The sequence below is a fragment of the Mesoplodon bidens genome (genome assembly GCF_964165515.1).
Source record: "Mesoplodon bidens genome assembly, contig: HAP1_SCAFFOLD_1079, whole genome shotgun sequence".
NCBI lineage: Eukaryota > Metazoa > Chordata > Mammalia > Artiodactyla > Ziphiidae > Mesoplodon > Mesoplodon bidens.
The window spans coordinates 1-26,394 of record NW_027672112.1 but is presented as its reverse complement, the minus strand read 5'-3'; the positions used below and the strand labels follow the sequence as shown (position 1 = coordinate 26,394).

The following is a 26,394-nucleotide window of genomic DNA, read 5'->3' as shown; positions in this document are numbered from 1 at the left end:
CCAGTTTCTTCACTGTACAATGTCTATTTCTTAAGTACTCTAAGATCACATAAATACCTTACTCCTCACCAAAATGTTCTCCTAAATTTAGCATTACCTGATGGTTCTTCCCTGAGCCAGTTTTTCTAAGATTGCAAAATAGTTTCAACCCCAGCACTTTACACGTTTACCAGTCAGCACTTGACATTGATTATACTATAATCAAGAGCCATTTTCCCTGCTCTTCATTTATTCATCTGTTTATCATAAGTTATAGACTCATTGATTCCTTTGTATTTTTTTTCGATAGCTTAAAATCCATTACTTAATTATGTTGGCATAGAGCCCATTCTTTTGTCCACTAGTTCTATGTTTTGCAAACTTTTCTGCCCATAACCTAAGTAAAAATATTCTTCATCGAGTTCACACACATATAGACATACGTGACCTAAACATTTCACAAAACAGTACTTACTGTTACTATGAAGGACGCCCACTGAATTTTTTTTTAAATTTTATTTAGTTTTTAAGGTTGGTTGTGATCACTAAATTCAGTTTGTAGTGCAGAATAAATTTAAAATCACTTCCCTATGCTATATCGCCATGTAGAGGTGACCTTTGATTTCTTCTGAGGTTTCTCTTTTCATTTTTCCTTTTTTAACTTTCTATTATGGAACATTACAAACATACAAAAATAGATTGGTGTAGTGAACCCCCACATATCCATCACTGTGCTTCATCTGTTATCAATATGTGGTCAATATTCTACTCCTGTTTAGTTACCACAAATCTTAGACATCAGAGCATTTCATCCATAAAATACTTTAGTTCGTGTATCAAAAAGGTAAGTGCTCTTTTAAAAGAACAATTACATCGACACACTTATAATAATAATAATATATTTCTAGTCAGTATTTGAGTGGAAGTTACTCTCTCAAAAATGCTTTATCAGGGTTAGATCAAATCAGGATCAAGTAAGGTTCACATGTCGCATTCCAGTTGACCCTTGAGCAACAGGGGTTTGAACTGCATGGGTCCTCTTATACACAGATTCTTTTTAATAGCATGTAGTATAGTACTACACAGTTCGAGGTTAGTTGAATCCATGATGCAGAACCAGGATATGGAGGGCTGCCAACTATGTTATATTCGAATTATATTAGTGTATTCAACTACGCAGAGGGTAGGTGCCCCTAACCCTTGTGTGTTGTTCAAAGTTCAATTGTAATTAGTATCTTCCGTCTTTTTTTTTTTTCTGTCATCATGGACCTTTTGGTTTATTTCCTTTAAATGTCTGAAAATCATGTATTTTTCCTAAAGTACTTTATTCTATATGATAGTTTTTTTCTTCCAGTTTTATTGAGGTATAATTGACATACAGCACTGTATAAGTTTAAGATATACGGTGCAATGATTTTTTTAAAGTATTTGATGTATCTTGTGTCCTCTGTAATCTGTAGAGAATCTTATTTTAACTGTATTCTTTCTGTAGACAATTGTGTGTTAAATGAAGTAATGAATGTGTTACACTTTTAGGTTTCACGTTGGGCTATCCTGACAGCAAGAAACTTGGGGAAAGTGAACAGAGATGATTATTATGACTTACAGGAGGTTTTGACTTGCCTTTTTAAAGTTATTGAGTTGGGGCTTTTCGAAAGTCCAGACATTGATACTTCTTCTGTCCTTGAGAAGGGTAAACTGATTCTTCTGCCTTCACACATGTATGATACTGCCAACTACAAAAACTATTGGTTAGGTGAGTATTTTTCCTACACACATATAATTAGTATTTTCCAATATTTCTTACGATTATCCTGCAAGGGAAGGGATCTCTTCTGGTAATCTGATCAAAATTGCTAAATAAAGGATTTCATAGTTCACAATTCTTGTTCTGTCATTAAATTGACTATTACAACATCTTGTCTTTAAACATTTCTTATCCTAGAAATCATCTGTGTAAGAGGTACATTTTCAAGTATGGCAAATAGATCTTTTATTTAAGGCAGTATTAGATGTTACCGTATTAGCACAGCAGCTGAACTTAATAGGGTTTTGATCTCTTGAAACAGAGGTTTAATACCTCTTTTCCCATCTGTAAAATATTTCCTGGGAGAAAGCGATACTAACTTTGGTTTTCATCAAGTTGTATATTGACTTAAAGTAGTTCTGTCCTACTTCATTGATTCAGAGTCTTACAGTCATGTGTATATTTGGCAGTGACTGGTACTTGAAATATAGTGATCTTAAAATTTAAGGGGTCTTTGATATTATGAGATGCAAATTGTGTGGTAGTCATTTTGGAAATGGTTTTCTAACCAGGTTCGTGCCATTTTCCCTTTTTATTCAATCTAAAGTTCTGTTCTTAGGAGGAGGAGTTGTATATGAATATCTCAGACTTCAATGTCTGAGGCACTGGATACTGTTTGGTTTCATCTTACTGCCTTGTTATTCTTTTTGCCAACTAAACTGGAGAAGACATTAGAACAGTTTTATTTAATCAATTCAAGAAAATTATACGTGATCTTACAGGTATCTGCATGTTGCTGACCATTCTTGAGGAGCAAACCATGGATTCACTGTTGTTGGGCTCAAACAAACAGAATGATTTTATGCAATCAATACTTCACGCCATGGAGAGGCAATCAGATGGTAATAAACTTTATTTGCTGACTATTGTGATGATGGTGCACTTTGAAAATACTAGTGTCACGGTAAGAACTTGGGTGTATGATGTGGAGGAAAGAAAGAATGACCGTTTTATGGTTTTGGTCACAGAGTCAGAATTTTTAATTGGAAAGGACCTTCAGAGTTTAACTCAGCACGTTACTTTCATAAAAGAAGAAACTGAAGCCCAAGGAAGTTAACTTACTTTTGAAAAAATTAATTAATTAATTTTTGGCTGTGTTGTGTCTTTGGTGCTGTGCATGGGCTTTCTCTAGTTGCAGCGAGTGGGGTCTACAGATTCCTTCTTTAACATCTTTATTGGAGTATAATTCCTTTACAATGGTGTGCTAGTTTCTGCTGTATAACAAAGTGAATCAGCTACACATATACATATATCCCCATGTCCCCTCCCTCTTGCGTCTCCCTTCCACACCCCCATCCCACCCATCTAGGTGGTCACAGAGCACCAAGCGGATCTCCCTGTGCTCTGTGGCTTCTTCCCACTAGCTATTTTACATGTGGTAGTCCATGTCACTCTCTCACTTCGTCCCAGCTTACCCTTCCCTCTCCCCGTGTCCTCACGTCCATTCTCTATGTCTGCATCTTTATTCCTGTCCTGCCCCTAGGTTCTTCAGAACCTTTTTTTTTTAGATTCCATATGTAAGTGTTAGCGTACAGTATTTGTTTTTCTCTTTCTGACTTACTTCACTCTGTACCACAGACTCTAGGTCCACCTACCTCACTACAAATAACTCGATTTCGTTTCTTTTTTATGGCTGAGTAATATTCCATTGTATGTATAGCCACATCTTTATCTGTTCATCTGTCGATGGACACTTGGGTTGCTTCCATGTCCTGGCTCTTGTAAATAAAGCTGCAGTGAACATTGTGGTACATGACTGTTTTTGGATTATGGTTTTCTCAGGGTATATGCCCAGGAGTGGAATTTCTGGGTCGTATGGTAGTTCTATTTTTAGTTTCTTAAGGAACCTCCATACTGCTCTCCATAGTGGCTGTATCAATTTACATTCCTACCAATAGTGCAAGAGGGCTCCCTTTTCTCCACACCGTCGCCAGCATTTGTTGTTTGTAGATTTTTTGATGATGGCCATTCTGACTGGTGTGAGGTGACACCTCATTGTAGTTTTGATTTGCACTGCTCTAATGATTAGTGGTGTTGAGCATCCTTTCATGTGTTTGTTGGCAAACTGTATATCTTCTTTGGAGAAATGTCTGTTTAGGGCTTCTGCCCATTTTTGGATGGGGTTGTTTATTTTTTTGATATTGAGCTGCATGAGCTGCTTGTAAATTTTGGAGATTAATCATTTGTCTGTTGCTTCATTTGCAAATATTTTCTCCCATTCTGAGGGTTGTCTTTTCATCTTGTTTATATTTTCCATTGCTGTGCAAAAGCTTTGAAGTTTCATTAGGTCCCATTTGTTTGTTTTTATTTCCATGTCTCTAGGCGGTGGGTCAAAAAGGGTCTTTTATGTCATAGAGTGTTCTGCCTATGTTGTGGCAGGCGGATTCTTTACCACTTCACCACCAGGGAAGTCCCCTCTTTAAGAAACATTCCATAATTGTCTTCACCTAACTAATGACTTTCTTCCTTATTTGAGAGCTTCCTAGACATAAGACAGCTTCAGTAGAGGATAAAAAAGTATATGAGCAGTTCTACACGAACGACTATGATAAAAAAAAGTAGACTCTAAGAGCCCTGAGGGAAATAAAGCAGAAAGTTCTAAGGCTGACAGTAATTGGGTGAGTTAGAGCACTTGCCTCCTAAGAATACTGCGGAAGATGACAGGTGGTGCTAACAGTGAAGCCATTCTGGTTCTCACTTGGAAAAAGCCAGCTATCTGTTTTTTTCTGTAGGTGGTGTATCTTTATGTGAGTGTCAAAAATAAATCTGGAAAGAAAGAATAGAGTAAGATCTTACAGATGCTTGACTGAGGGCTTCTAATTTCCTTAGAAGACATTAAGGAGCAAGTGAAGGTCTTTGAGCAGGGCAGTGTTTTGCCCCTGCATGTAGAGAAGAGGGGAAGGACCGGGCATAAGAGTGTGTGAGTAATGGGAATTCCTGCCAGTTGGATGGAATGGAGATAACAACAAAGCCATGTTGAGAATGGATGGATAAAGAGTATGTATCTCTGCTTATCCAGTGGATGAGGGGTTCAGTCCTTTATTCCAACCGAATGACACACACAATTCAGGATTTCTCATATCATGGACTTTGTTTAGATCTGAAAATACCAAGTTTTTCTTTCTCTCCCTTTTTTTTTCTACTTTACCTCTGTTATTTTTTGAAGGATGGGAGTATAAAGGTCTGGAAGAAGCAGAGGAGGAACGATTCTTTCAGGTTGGCAAATAGGGTGAGAAAGTTGAGTTTATCTGGACTATCTCAGTTTGTTCCACACTACAAGATTTCTTAACAGAGGTGTATTGCTTTAAAAAAAAATGCAGACATTATTTAAAAGTTTGCCAGGTTTCTAAAACCTGTAGTTGACAACACTTTACTTTAAATTACTTCCTGCTTTGCTTTCAGTTTTGTTGCTACCCAGGTAAAGAATGCTTAATTCTCAATATATTTTAGTCCCTTTCTCTAATTGTGTTGTAATTTGGCAAATTACTCCATTGTGTTTCAGATGATAGTGTGGATCCTTTCTGGCCAGCGTTACACTGTTTCATGGTGATTCTGGATCGTCTTGGATCTAAGGTCTGGGGTCAACTGATTGATCCTATTGAGGCATTTCAATCCATTATCAACAATGTGAGCTACAGGAAAGAGATCCAGAACATACGGAACAGCTCTGTGAGGTTCGTTCAGTTCCTGTGTCAGGATTTCCGACAATCTGTATGAGGAAGTCTACTATAATTGACTTTAACAGTAGGATTTTTCTCTTCTTTTTACCCTTCATTTCAGTAATTTCTATTTGTTCTTAATATTTAAGGACCAAGTCAGAACCGGAGTCATATTTAGATGATATGGTGACTTGCAGCCAGATGGTATACAATTATAACCCTGAAAAGACCAAAAAGGTATAAAACATTTTGAGAATTCAGATGATATTGTATTGCCTTTATATTGTATAGTCAGTGTTTTACGTGGTTAGTTGCATTGCTGATTTTATGATATGTAGCTATTCTGAATCAACTGTTGCATAAAACAGTTTCTGATTGAACAGTAGCTCATGAGGAAAAATGGTCTGTAATGAGAGCATGCACAGTTTGAGAGATTAATTTTTAAGTACATTTTGGAAGGGTAGAACATTTATGGCATGAGGGAGATAAATCACATGACTAGAAATCAAAACCAACTGAAGGAAAGAGGTCCAGAGTACATGGAGGTTTTGTAAATTTAACCTTTTCATGAAAGCTTCACCTCAAAATTGGACTGTTTTCAATTTCTTGGGGGTCCATATATGTACATCAACACAGGAAAGTTGAGCAGTGTATTTTCTTGTTGGCAACTTTTGTGTTAAACCTGTCATGAATGGTGCTTGTTTATCTGAATGTCAGTATCTCTTTCATTTTAGGATTCAGGGTGGAGATCAGCCATTTGCCCAGATTATTGTCCTAACATGTATGAAGAAATGGAAACATTAGCTAATGTGCTTCAGTCAGATATCGGTCAAGACATGCGTGTTCATAACAGCACGTTTCTGTGGTTCATCCCCTTTGTGCAGTCCCTCATGGATCTTAAGGATCTGGGTGTGGCCTATATAGTGGAGGTTATTCATCATCTGCATTCTGAAGTCAAAGACGTCCTCAACCAGACGGACGCCGTGTGTGACACAGTCACTGAGTTTTTCCTTCTGATTTTGGTGTCAGTGATTGAAGTGCATAGAAATAAAAAGTGTTTGCATTTGCTGTGGGTTAGTTCCCAGCAGTGGGTGGAAGCCATCGTAAAATGTGCCAAGCTTCCCACTACCGCGTTTGCTCGGAGTTCTGAGAAGTCATCTGGAAACTGCTCCAAAGGCACAACAATGATATCTCTGTCACTGCATTCAGTGCCATCTAACTCTGTACAACTTGCTTGTGTGCAGCTGATCAGAAGTCTCCTTAAAGAAGGCTATCAGCTTGGGCAGCAGACTCTTTGTAAGCGATTCTGGGATAAGCTCAACTTATACCTACGAGGAAATATATCTTTAGGTTGGCAGTTGACTAGTCAGGAAACCCATGAGTTACAAACTTGTTTAAAGCAAAGTATTAGAAACATAAAATTCAAAGTGCCTCAGTGTAGCACTTCTGTGGATCTGACTCCTCCATGTAAAACACCTCCTGCATCTTAGAATAAAGAAGAAAGTGAACAAACAGGGAAGAAGTCTAAAAAACAAAGGCACTGTCTGGAAAACTCCAGCCCAACATTCTCTAAAGAACCGATGAAAGCTGATGCATGTCAAGTGAAAGAGAGTATTTTCAGCAAGGCACATAATGCCATAGAAGAGGATAATGAGCAAACTTATCTAAAAGATTTGAAACTCAAAGACCATCTCTCAGCTGAGTTGTGCTTGAAGCCGAGTAGTAAAAGGCTTGTGAATGAAAGAGCTCGAGGCCAAGTTAAAATAAGTACAGGGAAGCATAAGTCTGTAAAAGAGAATTCCTCATATACCCCACAGAATTGTACTTCAAGAAATGGTCCAGAAAAGGTATTTGACAGAGGAATAATCACATCAACAGGTTTGTTGACTGATTCTAGCAATGACTCTCTGGAAAAAGTGTCCACATCAGATGAGGATTTCTCTTTAAAGGATGATGCTCTTGGCAAAACCTCAAAAGCAAACACTAAGGCACATAAAGATGAAATCTGTGCTAAGTTATTGCATGTAATGAAAAAGCAAGACAGGAAAAGTACCACTTTAGAGGAAAACCTGACTGTATCTAGCATTGAAAGTTTCTGTTCACAGAAAGATACAGGAGCTCAGAAAGGAGATGGCTTCATACACAATCTCTCTTTAGGCCCTAGTGGTGTTCTGGATGATAAAAATGGACAACAAAAACCTGAAAACAGTTTACTGCTGAAAAAGAAACAAGTACAGGAAGAAGAGTTGGGCATTTTCTCCACCCCTGATATCAGTTGTCAAATACTAGAATGTCATGTTGGTAATAAAGATTTGGTCTCATTCACAGAAATGACCAATATTTTTGTGGAGAAAACACCTCCCTTTAAAGATCCTGTGACTGGACTTGAATCAAGAGATACGGGAATTAGCAAGAGTACTGTTGAGTTTTCTTCTGATTTAAGAGAACAGGTCCTTAGCATCAGTCCTAAGTCTGACCCTTTAACAGATTCTCAGATAGACAGAGACCTCCACATATTATCTTTAATAGCTCAAGCCAGTGTTATTAAGTTCCCATCAGGTTCAACCCAAAGAAGTTTATCCCAGCTACAAAGAAAAGTTAAAGATGATAGAAGATGTTTGACAGCCAACCAAAATAGTGTCAGGGAAACCTGCTCTGGACACGTCATTATTATTTCAGAATCTGATGAAGATGATGATGATGAAAGAATTGTGGGTTTTAAGAAACACATTAAACAGGGTAAGACATGCATTGAGAAAGGATGTCCAGAGCATCATACTTCAATAGCTAACACAAATGTGGAACAGAATGTAATAAAGGAAGAAAATACAAGGTCCCTTTTGCGGTTTGAGGAATCGGATTCTCATTTTTTTGAGTTTGAAAGTCCATGTGAAGTGTTTTCAGTTCGGCAAGATCAGAGACCAGACAACAAGAATTCAGTTCAAGAGAATGAAGAGAATTCGTGCTTGACTCATGTAGGGGATATCACAGATGATTGGGGTTATGGTCCAGCTTATGTACCTGAAGAGGTCATTAAAAAAGCAGCAGAGGCAGCTTTGAAGGAGGGAGAACCTGAATGCAACAGTGACATAGAGGAGGATAATATATTTTTAACACAATGTGATCCAGAAGATATGGATTTATGTTCACAAATGGAGAAAGAGAATGATGAACTCATTGAAGTAGTTCATGGAAAAGATAGAGTCCAAGTAGAAGAAGATTCTGTGAGTCGGCCTCAGTTGGAATCTTGGAGTAGCACAAAATGTAAATACAAAGATTGTGTGGAAACACTGGAAAACCAGGGTGAATACTGTTCCAAACACTCTGAAGCTAAAGCAGCAGATGAAGATACATTTCGTAGACCTGGCTTGCCTCTCTCTTCATCTAAACCTTCGAGACCTCCCACTGCTAAGATATTTACCTCCAGTAGTACTTCACGAATTGCTGGTCTTTACAAGTCTTTGGTAAATACGTCAGCGCTCTTACCAACTCTGCAAAATAAGTCAAGTGGGGTACAATCTGCTTTGAAAGTACCACAGCCAGTCTCTGTGGTGTCTCAGAAGCCAGTGGCTGAAATGAAGGGTTTGTGCAACGTTCTCCAGTGTCATACTCCAAATAATTCCAACAGGCAAGGCTACAAAGTTCCATTTTGTGAAAACAGATCTTTTTCACCTTCCTCTCCGGTAAACATTTTCTTGTCAGCACAGTCCATCTCTGACACCTTCGTTAAAGAGGTCTTAAAATGGAAATACGCAATGTTTGTGGACTTTGATCAGTGCGGACCCCCTTCAACTCTTTGTCAGTCCATCACAAGACCTGTGCCTGTGAGATTTCAAGATGGTAGAGAATATTTTAATGTGTTTTTCCCTTTGATGATCCTGAATACTTTTGAAACTGTAAGTATATGTTCTAATCGTATACCTTCAGACTTTGAAATTACGTTTCTTTACCATGCTGAGTACGGCTAAAATAACTGATCGCATTTTGATTTAGATGTAGCTTGTAGATTTCATGTTGAACAGACGTTGTGCCCCACAGTGTTCTAGATGCCGGTGATACAGAGGAAACCCTTAAACTCTGCCCTTCTGGAGCTTACAGACACAATTCAGAGTGCTAGTTTACCAAGTCCAGAGGTGGCACAGGAGGAGGAAACGTTTTTCGGTGTAAAATAAGGGAAGACTTCTCAGAGGACATAGTCTCTCATCTGCGTTTATTTTTTTGAAAAGTAGTGTAAACCTTTACTGAAGTTTTCTTGAGGAGGTAGCAAAGGGCAAGTTACACTGGTCAGCACAAAGCAGTAAATCCCAAATTTCTCATCTGTCTTCCCAACTTCTTAGGCCTCATAGCAGCCTTTAGTTGCCCCCCTACCCCAACACATCCCATTCTGGTTCTTCTCTCTTTCTTACTGCCTGACTGGGATTGCCAAGAAAAATATAGGATTCCCAGTTAAATTTGAACCTCAGAAAAACAGTAATTCTTTAGTGTAAACATCCACCTGCACTTTGAAGGATGTTTTTGGTGTTCTCACAGCAGGTCGATTTTTCCTTTTTTTCAAATTGGTTAAAAAACAAAAACCCAAAAGGTGAGTGTGCAACAAGACTCTTCAAAACCAAGAGCACTGAGGTAAATACCCACGTATTCAGTCAGCAGATCCTCGGGTGCCTGATACTTGCCCAGTACTATCACAGACCTGGCGGGGGTAAAGTGGTGAACACGACAGACAAGGCCTCTGCCTTCTGGGAATGATCATTTCAGATCGGGACAAAAGGCTCTAGAGTGCTCTAGAATGATCTAGAACAAAAGGGAGCAGGCACTTGAGACTGAAAGGTGAGACGGCCTCTGTGAGCGATGGTATTCACACCGAGACCAGAGTGAGCAGAAGGAGTTGGCCATAGGAAGTATATCGCAGGCAGAGAGACTGCAAAGATCCAGCTTAGAATTGTTAAAGGCAAAGGAGATGTACTGCACAAAGAGGCAAGTTGGTGTCAATTTATGCCCTAAATTTCAGCCATTGTCGTAAGAATTATTTTACTAGTGTTTCAGAACCATTAGAAACAACTAACTGATAAAGGCTCTTCAGTCTCTCTCCTTAAGAACAATGTGAAATAGTATTACAAGAATGATTTTCTTACCTTACAAAATCGTTAGTTCAGTGAACAGTGTATACAGTTAAATAAGCTGGGGAATATACAGAGATTTTCTTCATCTTGGAGCTTACTTTTTTCTTGAACGTTTATCCTTTCCAGAAAACACTAAATTGCTTAGAGGCCATTCATAGCCCTTAAATTTAGGACACATTTGTGATTTTATTTTTCCCTTAGTTCAGAAGTATTTATATGTTTATCTTTAAGATTTCTTCCTTCAGGACATTTCTGTAGCTAGAACCTTTTCAAAGCAGAATGAGCACAAGTTCCGTTTGTATATACACAAAGTTTAAGATAGTCAAATACTTGTGGAAGGCCCATTATTAAAAAAAAAAAAATCAGCCACTCTCACCTCCCCAAGTAATTATTTTTGATCCTTGAGGGATCCTTTTGTTATTTACTTCCATATTTCTAAATAACATGCCACTATTTTGACTTGTTAAGTTTTCAGTACTAGACATTTTCTGTAATTACCCACTACAGGAAGTACCCTCTCTTCCCAGCCCTGTGTTCACACACACCTCTCCTGTTTTCCCATCCTCACTATGGAGTAGTCTTGTAATTTTTAGGTCAGTATTTGTTATTATTTTGACGATATAAAAGGTGTCCACTGGGCTTCCCTGGTGGCGCAGTGGTTGAGAATCTGCCTGCTAATGCAGGGGTCACAGGTTCGAGCCCTGGTCTGGGAGGATCCCACGTGCCGTGGAGCAGCTATGCCCGTGAGCCACAAGTACTGAGCCTGCGTGTCTGGAGCCTGTGCTCCCCAACTAGAGAGGCTGCGATAGTGAGAGGCCCACGCACTGCGATGAAGAGTAGCCCCCGCTTGCCGCAACTAGAGAAAGCCCTCGCACAGAAACGAAGACCCAACACAGCAAAAATAAATTAATTTAAACAAAAGAGAATAAGGTCTTTGAATTAAAAACAAAAGTGTCCGCGACTAAGTCATGTGGTAGTTGTAACTACTTTTCGTTTCCGACTCTTTGCTTTCTCTGGATTTATTGTTTACTTAATTTTCTATGTACGTATTACTAATTTAGCTTCAGGCTGTCTCTTGGATGTTTAGGCCTCTCAGTATGATCAGGCACATCAGATAGTTGATAAATTTCATCTTCTTGGTTTAGGATGGTTAACCTGAAATGCTCACCATCCTCATCCTAGGGCTTGCATTTCCTTCTTTCCTGTGTTGGATCTTTGTCTCCTGTACCCAGGGTTGTCTGTTTTTGTCACCCTCTCATTTTAGTAAGGCACATCCTTCAAGCTTCCTGAGAAAAGAATGTGTAGGAGATAAATTTTGAAACTTTGCATGTCTTAAAATTTCTTTCTATTTTGCCATCTCTGTCTTTGTTGTTGTCATCGTCATTCTCCTTCCTTGGAGACTTTCTCAGCGTCCAAGTCTATTGAAAAAATTTTTGAGCATATTTTTAGTTTCACAGTACTCTTGTCCTCTCATTATTCCTTTTTATAGGATTGTGTGCTTTCTTCATGTGCACAGTATTTTTTACTACCTGAAGTTAATTAATGATAAGTTTAAAGTTAGTTGAAAGTTTTCTTCTCCTTTCATTGTCCCTGTTTTCCCAGTTGCTTTTTTCCTATTCATTTTAGTGTCTACAGACCTTTCATGTTAACTCCTTTCTTCACATGTCTAATGATTTTTGTTGGTTTACTCACATTTAAGAACAGGATACTAACAAGCAGATTGGAGCATTGTTCATAATAGCCAAAAGTTGTAAACAGCCGAGATGTCCATCAGGAGATGAATGGGTAAACAAAACATGGTATATGCCTACAATGGAATATTAGTCTACTATTAAAAGGAATGACCCGTTCTATGTACTTTTACCTGTCCTTTGATGAGCCTGGAAAATATTATGCTAAGTGAAAGAAGCCAGGTACAGAAGGCCACACATTGTGTAATTCCATTTATACGAATTTTCCAGAATAGGCACATCCGTAGAGACAGAAAGTGGATTAGTAGTCGCCAGGGGATGGGTGAGGGAGGGGTGTGGGAATTAGGACTGACTGCTAATAGGTGTAAGGCTTGTTTTGGGATGGTGGGAATGTTCTGGAATTAGATAATGGTGATGGTTACACAAAATAGTGAATGTACTAAAAACACACTGTAGTGTGCACACTTTAAAGTGGTGAATTTTATATTGTGAACTATATCTCAACTTTTTAATGCTATAAGAAAAGAGGATGCATTTAAATAATGACAGGTCAAAAGAGATGCTTAGGAAAAGAGATACTTGTACTAAAATGGTCCTTTATTATTTGCACTGTGGAAGTCAAATGTGATCTGAAGGACACCATCACATGGTGAAATCCAAATTAGTTTCATTCTTTATATTAAGATTACATGCTTGGGTATAGTTATAATCTATATTTTGTTACATGTAAGATTTTAAAACAGATTAGAAGCTCTGAGTGAAAGGGATAGGCTTGTTGACCATTTGGCATTTTATTGGGAAGCCTCATCCCCACTCTCATGTCACTGTTTTTAGTCTTTTCTTTTCCCCTCTTAGTGAGGTCAGATTTCCCCAAGAAGAATCTTCAGATCGATTGCCTGGAAAGCATAGGCTTGATGGGGAGCTGACTGTGGGGTGAGGGTGGGGGCAGAGGGAAAGGTCCAGGCATTCAGTATCTAAATATTTGCTTAATTCCCTGTTTAAAAATTATTTTATTTTTAAAATTATTTTATTTATTTTTGGCTGTGTTGGGTCTTCGTTGCTGCACGTGGGCTTTTCCCTAGTTGTGGCGAGGGCTTCAGTAGTTGTGGCTCAAAGACTCCAGAGCGCAGGCTCAGTAGTTGTAGTGCATGGGCTTAGTTGCTCCACGGCACGTGGGATCTTCCCAGACCAGGGATAGAACCCGTGGCCCCTGCATTGGCAGGCAGATGCCTAACCACTGTACCACCAGGGACGCCCCCCCCCACATTTTTTTTTTTTTAAGTACAGTATCCCCTCTCTATCTGCTGCCCCACAGGCAGAGACGGTCACACTTTATAGAAGTGAAACCACTCTAGCTTTTTGCTAGGAACAGGGATGGGCAGTCTCCCTTCAGCCCTCCTCCTCCTAGAGGTGTATGTCAGACACTTCCTTCTTAGAGTTCAGCTTCTTGGACTTGCTGAGTTAGTTAACCATTCATCCATCTGCTTACCAGCTTCCCAGATTTTGATACTCTTGCCTCGTCTTCTGTTCTCTTCATCCTAATGAATTAATCCTGTTGTGAAAAATCCCTTGGGTGTTTTAGTGGGGTTTCAGGGGAATGAAAGGAAATGCCTGTGTTCAATCTGTCATCTTTACCGTGAAGTTTTATCTTGTTCTTTTTTTCTTATTTTTGCAATCTTGTTCTTTTTCTTTAACCATGTAGTGAAACAGCATTGTTTTAGCATTTCTAGTTTATATAGGCCAACATTTATTAATGGTATTATTAATATACCTTGATTCCTTTTTTTTTTCCCACTGTAACGTGTGGCTTGTGGGATCTTAGTTGCCTGACCAGGGATTGAACCTGGGCCCTCAGCAGTGAAAGCACTAACAACTGAACTGCCAGAGAATTCTCAGATACCTTGATTACTTTTAATGTTTATTCTTTCTTATAAGCCAGAGACTGTGGCATCAACCACAGTCTTGGGCCAAGGCTTCTTATCCTCATTTGGATGTAATTTGACTTCGTAATATTGTTTGTTAATGGAATGCTGAAGTGTGTTTAGAGTCCTTTGACAGAAATGTGGTTGGTATCCTATTTAGGACATGAAACGCAGTGTTTGGTTATCCAGTTCTTATGTCTTATTGCAGGTGGAATGCAATGACATTGCGTAGAATTATCCCTTGCCCCAAAGGGCAAACGAGCAAATTCAACTTTTAGAAATATGAGTCTCTTGAATAAAAAAAAAATCCCACAGGACTCAGAGGCAAAAAGTATACAAGTCAATTTTCACAACAAAGTAAAGGAGCTGTTACAGTGGAGGATTCCTGGACTGAATGTCAATATTATGACATAGTATGAGTCTGTTTCGTGTTTGGTAATTGCAATCATTGTTGCTTTTGTTGTGGTCATCCATTTGCAATGCTTGGTGTCAGTTTATTTATCTCTTGTAAAAATAAAATACAGTGTGTGGGGGGAAAAAAAGAAATATGAGTCTTTTGTGTACTGATGTGACTGATAGAGGATATATTAGTTTTTAATCCTTAGGTTTAACACACAAAAATATTAGATAAATGTGCACTATTTTGACAGGGACCAATTTTTTTGGTCAGTTTTGGCAAATACTCTATTTTCTTAAAGTTTTGGTTTGCTGGCTCTGTCTGCAGTCCCCTTCGGTTACCTGTGTGTGCATGCACGTGTATGCAGAGTGTAATTGGCAGCTGCTTTTTAGGTTGTGTAGACAAGGAGCAGGCAGAAAGGGGGCCCTTCTGGAGTACCAGCTGTGATTCTTAGTGCCCACACCCCTTATAGGGAGAGTGCACCATTTTTAGCTAATTTCCTGTTATAATTTGTTCTGTGAAGGAAACAAAACAGGTTGATATGATGAGCGACATTGGGAGGCTGCTTTTGAGATCGGGCTGAGAGCCAGGAGAGGAGGGTTTTGTGCAGAGGAGGGGGGAGGGTCAAGACTATAATGCTTTGAAGTAGGCCTAACTGAGCATATGTGAGCAAAGAGATTAGGCTGATGTGACTGGAGTGAGGTAACTTAGAGGTAAAGGGAAATGAAGTAAGATTGCAGAAATCAGTCAAGAGCTGGATGGTATACAACCCTGTAAGTGCAGGTTGGGGTTTCATTCTCAGTACAGTGAGAAGATGTTGGAGGATTTTTAGTTGGTTGGTGTTTAGGCTGGGGGAGTAGCAATATGTAATAGTTTACTTTTTTGTTTTAAAGAAAACATTCTTAGTTGCTCATTAGAGAATAACTGTAGAAAGGTAAGCATAGATGCAGTAGACCTGTCGGGGGCTATTATAATAGCCCAGGAGAAAGATGATGGTAGCTTGATCTAGGTGGTAGCTATGGAAATAAAGAGAAGTGAATTCATTGGGCGTAAATTTTGGAGATAGTACTCAGTACTTATCTTTTTTAAATATATATAGAAATTTATGTGATTCATTTTTGGCTGGGTTGGGTCTTGGTTGATGCACACAGGCTTTCTCTAGTTGCAGCGAGCTAGAGGAACTCTGCATAGCATCCCCCATTATCAACATCCCCTACCAATGTAGTACATTCGTACAACTGATGAACCTACATTGACACGTCATTACCACCCAGAGTCCATAGTTTTCATTAGGGTTCACTCTTGATTTGTATATTCTAAGGGTTTGGACAAACGTATAATGACATGTAGCAGTCCTCTAATATCAGAGTACTTTCACTGCCCTAAAAATCCTCTCTGCTCTGCCTGTTCACCCCTCCACAGTCTCAACCCTGGCAATCACTCATCCTTTTACTGTCTCCATAGTTTGCTTTCTCCAGCATGTCAAATAGTTGGAATCACACAGTATGTAGCCTTTCCAGATTGGCTTCTTTCACTTAGTAATGTGCATTTCAGGTCCTTCTGTGTCTTTTCATGGCTTCATAGCTCATTTCTTTTTAGCACTGAATAATATTCCATTGTCTGGTTGTACCATAGTTGGTTTATCCGTTCACCCACTGAAGGGCATCTTGGTTGCTTCCAAGTTTAGGCAGTTATGAATAAAGCTGCTATAAATATCCATGTGCAGGTTTTTAACATAAATATAAGTTTTCAGTTCATTTGGATAAATAGTGAGGGCACTATTGCTGGATCCTACAGTAAGAATATGTTTAGTTTCATAGGAAACCACCGAACAGTCTTCCAAAGTGGTGGTACCATCTTGGGAATTTCCTGGTGGTCCAGTGGTTAGGACTCTGCACTTCCACTTGCAGGGGGCACAGGTTCGATCCCCGGTCAGGGAACTAAATCCCACAAGCCACGTGGCTCAGCAAAAAAAAAGAAAAAAAAAAAGGTGATGGTGCCATTTTACATTCCCACGAGCAATAAATGAGAGTTCCTACTGTTCCACATCCCCGTCAGCATTTGGTCCTGTCAGTGCTCCAGATTTTGGCCATTCTAATACGTGTGTAATAGTATCTTGTTGTTTTAATTTGCATTCCTTTGATGACATAAGATATGGAGCATTTTTTCATATACTAATTTACGGTCTGTATATCTACTTTGGTGAGGTGTCTGTCCAGGCCTTTTGCACATCTTTTTCATCAGGTTGTCTGTTTTCTTACTGTTGAGTTATTTTTTTCTTTTTTAAATAAATTTAGTTTATTTATTTTTGGCTGCATTGGGTCTTCATTGCTGTGCACAGGCTTCCTCTAGTTGCAGCGAGCAGGGGCTACTCTTTGCAGTGTGTGGGCTTCTCATTGCAGTGGCTTCTCTTGTTATGGAGCACGGGCTCTAGGCATGTGGGCTTCAGTGGTTGTGGCATGCGGGCTCAGTAGTTGTGGCTCACGGGCTTAGTTGCTCCGTGGCATGTGAGATCTTCCTGGACCAGGGATCGAACCTGTGTCCCCTGTGTTGGCAGGCAGATTCTTAACCACTGTGCCACCAGAGAAGCCCTTCTCCTTCACTTTTAAAGGATAATTTTTCAGCATTCCGAATTCTAGATTGGTAGGATTTTTTCTTTCAACAGTCTAAATATTTCACTACTCTCTCCTTGCTTGCATGGTTTCTGAGGAGAAGTTAAATGTAATTCTTATCCTTCCTCCTCTATAGATAAGGTGTTTTTTCCCACAGGCTTCTTTCATGAATTATTTTTCCTTTATCTTTGATATTTCATATTCCTGAAGGTTGAATATGATATGCCTAGGTGTAGTTTCTGGCATTTATTCTGCTTGGTCTTGGAGCTTCCTGGATCTGTGGTTTGGTGTCTGATGTTAATTTTGGAAAACTCTTGAGTCATTATACCTCAAATACTGCTGCTTTTTCGCTCTCTCTTCTTCTCGTATCTCCATTATGTGTATGCTGCATCTTTTGTCATTATCTCACAGTCTTGGATATTCTGGGGTGTGGTTTTTTTTACCCATTTTTTTCTCCTTGCTTTTCAGCTTTGGTAGCTTCTATTGCTGTAGCCTCAAGCTCAGAGATTGTTTCCTCAGCAATGTCCAGTGTACTAATGAGGCCATCAGAGGCATCCTTCATTTCTGTTACAGTGTTTTTGATCTCTGGCATTACCTTTTGATTCTTTCTACTTTCCATCTCATTCATTACATTACCCATCTATTATTTCATGGCCTCCTTTTTTCATTAAACTCTTAGTATATTAACTATAGTATAAAAAAAATCCTGGTCTGATAATTCCAGTATTCCTGCCATATCTGACAGGTTTTAGTGCTTCTTTATTCTGTGCAAACTGTGCTTTTTGCCTTTGAGTATGCCTTGTAATTTTTTGTTGCAAGGCAGACGTAATCTACTAAGTAAAAGGAACAGCAGTAAATAGGCCTTTAGTGATATAGAAATGAGGTATGGGGGAAGGAAGACCATTCCATAGTCCTATGATAAGGTGTCACTCTTTTAGTGAGCCTTTTCCTCTGGACTAAGAACTTTACACCACATGCTTCTTAGTTTCCCCCCACCTCCTTGGGTGAGACAGGATGGTTAGAATGGGCTGGAGCTGGTTTTCTTCCCTCAAGTAGTTTAAGCTCTGATAAAATCCCAGCAACTTTGACTCCGGAAAAATAGCATCTCATAGATCAGGCCTTGTTAAGAAGGTCAAGAATGCTCTGGTGTATTACACAATGGTTCCTTTACCCCAGTCCCCACCAACCCCCCACCCCCGCTGGAAGCACACAGGGAATTTTCTCCAGTGTTCACTGTGAGGGCCTGTTCGAGCTCCTAGAGGTAAGACTCACCAAAGTGTGGAGTCCCTTTTATGACTGGGTCCCCCTAGAGTTTTTAAGAGAGGTCATGCTGAGCCTCCAACAGTTTGTCGCATCCAGTTCAGGATTTCCTCCTGGCATGGAGGTTTCTACTTCAGAGTTTTCTGCGCTGGCAAGTTGTGATTGTCTGTATCCACCTTTTTGTCTCTTTTTACTTGTTAGGATGGAGTGGCGACTTCTAAGTTCCTTACATGCCAAGCTGGAAACCAGAAGTCCCAAATTAATTTTTAATGTTTGTGTCACACAGGAGTTCTAGGTTCTGGATTTTATGGTTGCTTACTTTGGAAAATTTTGCCGTTTAACATTGGCTTTTCAGATGTTTTTGCTTTCTTAAGTTGCTTTTTTTGCTTTGCGTAGGTGGCACAGGAATGGAACAGCTCTCCAAACAAAGAGAAATTCCATCAGTTGCATTTACGAAAATTTCCTGCTGATTATAAAAAATACTGGGAGTTTGTTTGTAAGTTCTTTTTTATGTAACTTGGGCTCTATCATATAATAATTGGAGATTGCTATTTGAGGGAACATAATAATTGCTTGAATTTTCTGGGATATAGGTTTCCTGAGGTGAATTTGTAAGCTCTTACAAAGAGTATGTTTAAAGTCTTTACTTAATGAGGATAATTACTGGGACAGTTATAAAATTCATGGTTTTAACCATTGTGCTAGCAGAATACCACAGGCCAAAGTGTCCCTAGATGCTGGGCAAGGGAGAGAGAAGGTGAGTGAGGGAGTTTGATTGGCGGGGGCGGAGGGGGTGTTGACATGATCGTGCGTACAGATTCTGAGTAAATCTCTCTGCCGTCTCTGCTCTCACTTCATGAGTTGTCTGGAGCATGTGTCACAGTTATGTCTTAGTTATAAATAAACCAAGCATTTAGAACCCTTTAAAATAAAAAGTATAAATTCTCCGTCTGTCTCCTTCCCCCTTGCAGTCCATCCCACTCCATAGATTCACTTAAGAAAAAAAGCGTGTACATATATTTGGGGGGAAGGTATTATATGTTCACTGTAGATTATTCAGATAATATTAGCCAATAGTAAAATAAACATCACTCACAGTTCCCATCATTCAGAGATCATCTTATGAACATAGTAGTGTATATCTTACTGCTAGACTTCCTATTCATCTGAGTGAAGGGTGGGTGGGTAGGGTTATTTTACCTAAGTGACGTTTTTCATGTATTTATTCAGCAAATATTTACTGACTTTATACTACCTGATAGTGTATGATTCTAGATGCTAGGTATGTAGCTGTGATGAAAACATAAAATTCCACCTTCGTGAAGCTTACATTTGACTTATTTTCATTTAGTCTATTATAAATGTCTTTTCAGAGATAAATAATAATAGCATGTTCAGTGTTTGTAGTTATTCCATTGTAAGTGTATTCCATAGTTCTCTTTAACCAGTAATTTCTAGTTACACATGTACATTACTTATGATTTTTTACTGTTACACTGAATAAATCCCTTTGCTAGATCAAACAGTGTGTGCATTTTAAGACTTTCGGTTCATATTGCCTCTGTCTACCAAAAAGAATACCATTTTCACTTCTGACATAAGAATGTAAGAATGTATCTCTTCTCATTTGCTAGTTTAAACTTATCCCCCAGTTTTATATGGAACATGTATCTCATTTGAAGTTGTAGTTTTTGTCCTCAAATCTTTATTGGTCTTTTATATTCTTGGCGGGGGGCGGATAATTGTCTGTTCATGCCTTTTGTCCTTTTTTTTTCTCTTAGGGAGGTTATTTTCTTACTTGTATGCATTGTTAATTTTTTTTCAATTTCATTATTTGCTGTTCAGTTTCACATGCAGTTTTTGAGGCAGACAATTTTTATCTTCACATGTTCAAAAATACCGTATTTATTTCTTTACTGTTCAGTTGGTTTTAGAAATCAGATAAATACTTCCATATTTTCTTGTAGTAGTTTTATATTTCTTTCTAATATTTAAATCACTGATTTATCATCCATTTATCTTGATGGTATGATAGAATCACATAGCATTTACTCTTGTGTCTGACTTCTTTCACGTAACATGTCTTCGTAATTCATCAAATTTGTGTGCATCTTTGGTATTTTTTTCATTGCTGTGGTGGTATTTCAATATGTGACTGTGTCACAATTTTACTGTTGATGGACATTTTTGTTATTATTATTTTAAAGAAGTTTTTTTTTGTCAGTGCCATGCAGCTTGTGGGATCTTAGTTCCCCGACCAGGGATTGAACCCGGGCCACAGCAGTGAAAGCGCCGAGTCCTAACCACTGGATTGCCAGAGAACTCCCGTTAATGGACATTTTTTCAGCAGTTTAGGCCTGTGTGTCAGGGCTCTCCAAGTCCATGCCCAAGTTCAGTGATTCGCTAGGAGTACTCACAGGAATTATATTCCTGCTCATGGCTGTGACTTACTATGGCAAAAGGATACAAAGCAAAATCAGCAAAGGGAAAAAGGAAACCAGGAGCAAGTTTCCAAGAGTCATTTCCCAGCGAAGTCACACAGGACACACTTAATTTTCCCAGTAGTGGGCTGCGACAACCCATGTGACACATTATCTACCAGGGAAGCTTAGAGACCCAGTGCCTAAAACACCCTCTGCCTAGCCCACATTCATGACTTTCACAAGTAAAGTGGGTGTTTGACATAAGCTGTAGAGAAAAAATTTGGCAAACAGGTAAGGTACAGTGAGCCATTGTCATCAGCAAATGATGAGAGCTGTCTGGAAAACCAAGTTCCCAGATTCCAAGGGGGCCAACCTTGTAAGCAGGCCTTTCTAATGATAGCAGCCTCAGGCCTTCTTCTACACACAGCATTTTATGAATAATGCTACTATGGTCATTCATGTGTCTCTTCGTGTTATGCGAGGGCATTTTTGTGGAGTCTGTCTCCTGAAGTGGGTCTCAGAGTCTCAGGGTATTATGCATGAGCTTAACATGAGTAGATAATGCCAAGCTAGTCATGCAGAATGACACACCCCACCAGCGTATGGAAGTCACGTTGCTCCATGTCTCTGCCAACACATTTGTGTTGATTGTGCTGTTCATTTTAGCCATTGTAGTGTGTGTGTATTGATGGCCATTTGTGGTTTTATTTTGTAATATCCTGGCTATCAGTGAGATTGAGCACCTTCTCATATATTTAGTAGATGCTCAAGTAACCTCTCTAGGGAAGCACCTATTAAAGACTCTTGTTCATTTTCTGTTAGTTGTCTTTTTCTTACTGATTTGTAGCAAGTTCTTTATGCAATCTGGATATAAACCATCCTCCCACTTTGGCTTGCATTATGTCTCTCTTAGTGATGTCTTTAAAATTCTTATTTTATTCTTGTTTAGACTTTATTTTTTAACATGACAAATGCATCTGTGTATTTTTTATGGTTAATGGTCTGTGCCAAAGGTTTAAGAAACCTTTCCCTGCTGCAGGTCATAAATATATTATCTTAACATCTAGAACAGGTGTCAGCAAACCACAGCTTGCAGATCTACCCTGTATCCTGTTTTTATGCTGCCCAAGAGTAAGGTTCTTACATTTTTTTAAGCTTTTGAAGAAAAGATGATGATGAATATGCAACAGACACCATGTGTAGCCTGCAAAGAAAAATCTGGCTCTTTACAGAAAGTTTGCCAATCCCTTTTCTAGAGGCTTCGCTGTTTTGCCGACCTGGAATGGATTTTGTACACGAGTAAGATGTAGGGGCCATGTTTCATTTTTTTCCCTAATGGAGATGTAATTACCCCAGTAGTGTTTATTGAAAAGATTATCCTTTCTCCATGGTCTGCAGTGTCATATTTGTTACAAATCTAAGTCCATTTAATGCACTCGCCTTTTTCTGGACTCCTTTCTTCTTTGTTGGATCATTTGCCTACCTTTCTGCCCATATCACATTGCTTAATTTTACTTAATTAAGCTTTATTATAAACACTAATGAGCAAGTCTGCTTACCTTGTTTGGCCTTAAGAGTACGTTGGCTATTCTTGTCCCTTTGCATTACCATGTAAGTTTTAGAGAAAAAAAGATGTGGACATTTGTTAAGAATTGACATCTTTCTAATACTGATTTGAATACGATACATACTGTCAGTTATTTAGGTTTACTTTCAGTAATGTTTTACAGTTTTCTAGGGAGAGGTTTTGCAGATCATCATTGGTTAGATTTTTTTCTTTTGGTGTCATAATTATTTAAGTGACTATCTCTAATAGAGATGGACCTAAAAATTCATAGTATTTTTGCTAATAATTCATTATTTTGTTGCTAAAGTATGAACCATGATTTCTTAATATTAGATAGCTAGACAGTGTTCAAGTTTTCCGTTTCCTCATAAAGAACAATTTATTTCAGCCTGCTTGAATTAAGAACCAAGTTAGGTCCACTCACTGACATTGTTAATATGTCTTCTTCAATTACAATTGTCTCCTTCATGGATCCCTCCCGCTTTGTAATTTATTTGTTGAAGAAATTGTGTTGTTGACCCTGTAGAATTACAGGGTCTGTGTCTGTGTCTTGCTGATAGCATCCCCCTGGTGGTGTTTAGTATGTTTTTCAGTCCTTTGTACTTTTTGTAAATTGATAGTTGGATCTAGAGGCTTGATCAGTTTCATTGGACCTAATATTTTTGGCAAAACTAGTTCATAGCTGAGGTTGGTGTGTTCCTTTATCAGGAGGTGCTTGATCTCTAATTTCTCTTTTTGTAATACTTATAACCGTTGATCCTTAATGCCTAGATTAATTATTTTACTAAAGGATACAAAATGGTGATATTTTTATTTGATCATTTCTTCATTTATTTGCTATTGTAGTTCTGTAAAGAAAAAGTGCTCCATTTTATTTGATTACTCAGTAGTATACTTTATAAAGAAGGGTAGAATAAGTATTGATACTTGACTCCTGACCAGTTTTCAAAATAATGACTTAATTCTCTGCAAGTGCTGGGTTGACCAGTGAACTTTAAAAAAATGTTTTTTCGTTATGAACACATGGACTTAAATACACTTGTTTCAAGTCTTTGTAATTGGTTTCTTCAAGTTGGCTCCTGAGCCCTTTAGACAGGCTAGTCTTTGAGAGCTTTCTTGCTACCTGATGTAACCGATACCATCTATATGTTTTATCCTGTATGTGAGCTTTCAATTTTCTAAGTAGCCGTAGTATCTTTGGGTAGAAAAAGTTATTTCAAGATCAGTATTGGCATGTTATATGCTGTTTACAAGTAATACATGTAAACATAAGGATACAGAAAGGTTAGAAGAGGAAGATTGGAGAAAGCTACTCATGCAAACCCAACTAAAAGAAACTTGTTTTGCTCTGTTAATACCAGACTAAATAGACTTTACGGCAGAAGAGCATTATTTGAGATTAAAAGCGAGTATTTCACAATGATAGCAAGTTCAGTGAACAGAAGATAGGACCATTTTGAATACCTAATAAAATATATAAAGAAAAAACTGATAGAACTAGAGTGTACTCTTTACATATATGTGAGACCTTTGAACCATTCATTTTTTCTTTTCTTTTAGTTTGGAAATTATACGTCAACTTGTACCTCTTTTGCCATTTAGTAGTTTAGGTGAAAACTTAGAGCGTACATGATTCAAAGTTTACAGATTTCATCGATACTTTAAGTGTCTCCATAGATAAGGCAAAATCTTAAAAAACTTTAACCCTGTTTATCTGTTCCACTTTGTATATTATTATTGTTACGTATTTTAACTCTATATTTTAAACTGTGTTATACATACAGTTGTTCCTCTGTATTTGCGGGATTTGCGTCATCGGATTCAAGCGTGGATTGAAAATATTCAGGGAAAAAAAATTCCAGAAAAACATGTTTGCTATGCACCAGCACCTATTTACATACCACTTATGTTGGATTTACAACTATGTCCATAGCGTTTGCATTGTATTAGGTATTATAAGTAATCTAGAGATGATTTAAAGTGTACTGGAGGATGTGCGTGGGTTATATGCAAATACTATGCCGTTTTACATAAGGGACATGAGCATCTGAGGATTTTGGTGCCTGCGGGAGTCCTAGAACCAATTCAAGGACTGTACTCTGTGTAGTGCCTTGTGCAGCCCTTTTTTGTTTGTTTGTTGATTCTAGTAGTTCATGTATTCTCTCCTGGTGCTTTGCTTATTTCTAATATGTTGGTCATTGTCTTTGGAAAGCTATTTAAAAAATAATCAGGGGCCTAGGATGATAGGATGTCCTCTTCCAGAGAGGATTTTTCTTTGCTTCTGCCAGGATTCTGGGAGTACTAGCAATGTGGGATCAGCTTAAAGGATTGAGCTTTCCTGAAGTACTCGGGTGAATTGAAGCTGCCTTCATTGTTGGGTGTAGTCCTTCATGGTCCCTACCTGAAGCTTGAGGGCTACCAGGATGCCTACTTTATCTATGCAGGCCCTGGACTCCAGTTTTTGTCTCTTTTTTTGTACAAGGCTATCCCAGGTACTGCTCAAATTCCTGGCTGCCACTCCCTGAAGAGTTCAGATGTTTCTAGGGAAAATACTGGGCTGACCCTTACGGATCTCCACCTTGTTCTGGATCTCAACAGAGTGATTCTTCATTGTTGTATTTGCTCTCTGATGCCTTCAAATAGACATTTCTTACATGATGCATTTTTAAAATTCTTTTTAGACTTAGTAGTTCAGTCTACTTAATCCTAGTACTTCGTGCTTTGGTTCAGTATGTTGCTGCTGGATTTGGCAGTTGGTACTGAACTTTTTTTAATTTTAGAGCTTGCTCTGTTTTCCCAGCCCCATTTATTTTACTACTGTCCTTTCCCCCTTGTTTGAAATGCCACTAGTAGGCTCAAAATTCTTACGTGTACATGGATCTGTTTCCAGATTTTCTCTCGGGATTTTGAAAGCAGGGCACAAAAGTGAAAATTCCTTGATTAAAAACTAAGGTAAACTTCAAGGAAAAGAAATGTATTAGCTACTTTTGAATATTATGACTTCATCTATTTTGGCTTTGTAGCAGGTTTTAAGAAGACTTTTATAATGCTGTGTGATCAATATTTGTCAATGCTGACTAGCTTAGACTATCATTTTGAAGTATGTACAAAGTCCGCTAGTGCTGTATACTTGCTTGAACTTAGTACAAGCGTTTAATATCCTTTAATCTCATGTAAACTAATTCTGTTAGAATAAATGCTGGCTTCTTCTTGTGTTATAGTTTATCTTGAGGAATGTGAACTAGCTAAACAGCTTCATCCAAAGGAAAATGATTTGGTGTTTTTGGTTCCTGAAAGACTAAATGGAGAGAAGAAGGATATAGAGAGACATCGCCTGCAAGTTCCCCGTGAACATTACTGTGGCTATGTTCATACGTTCCGCCGCACTTCAGTCAGTAAGTACCTAATGAGACATGGAAGAGAAATCTGTCAGCAGCTCATCTTTTCATCTCCCTCTAAATTAGGCTTTACTAGCCATGTATTTGCTATACATTTACCAGCCCTCTATTTGCTGTCCATTTACCAGATGTATGTTTGCTCTATGTTTACCAGACTGTATTTGCTAGGTTGATTACTTACCATTCAGAGTCCTCTTTTAGTTTTTCTAGACTCAGCTGGAAAAGGCCCAGCACGTATTGCTTTAGACTTAGGATTTTAAAGCTTTCTTTTGTAATGTCTTCTCCTTCTAGTAAATGCCTTCATCTGTCAGTGTGTTTGTTATAAAACAGACAGTTTGAAAACCATCTGTTTGTTAAATCACATTCCAGCCTTGGTTTGGGGGCTAATTATTGATGAGCAGACCAAACACAGAACTAATTGTAAGGCAACTGGAGGGGTTTACTGTTTCATCACTCCCATCCATTGTGGTGTAGGGACTTCTCTCCCTAAGGTAGCATAACAAAAATAATGTTAGCTTGAATTTAAGGACTACTGACTGTGTGCCAGCCAGTGTGCCCT

The 26,394-nt window shown here is 38.5% G+C and overlaps 1 pseudogene across 1 annotated transcript in view; it reads left to right on the top strand.

Annotated features, from left to right (window-relative positions):
- The window catches only part of LOC308610564 (putative helicase senataxin), a 31,562-nt pseudogene extending 5,730 nt beyond the window's left edge, over positions 1-25,832 (top strand). Inside the window, exons 4-11 of the transcript in view lie at positions 1,516-1,735; positions 2,509-2,628; positions 5,289-5,460; positions 5,595-5,682; positions 6,180-9,341; positions 18,844-18,943; positions 24,822-24,929; positions 25,659-25,832. The product of the transcript in view is annotated as a putative helicase senataxin (transcript). The remainder of the gene's footprint in view (positions 1-1,515; positions 1,736-2,508; positions 2,629-5,288; positions 5,461-5,594; positions 5,683-6,179; positions 9,342-18,843; positions 18,944-24,821; positions 24,930-25,658) is intronic.
- Positions 25,833-26,394: the final 562 nt, after the last annotated feature.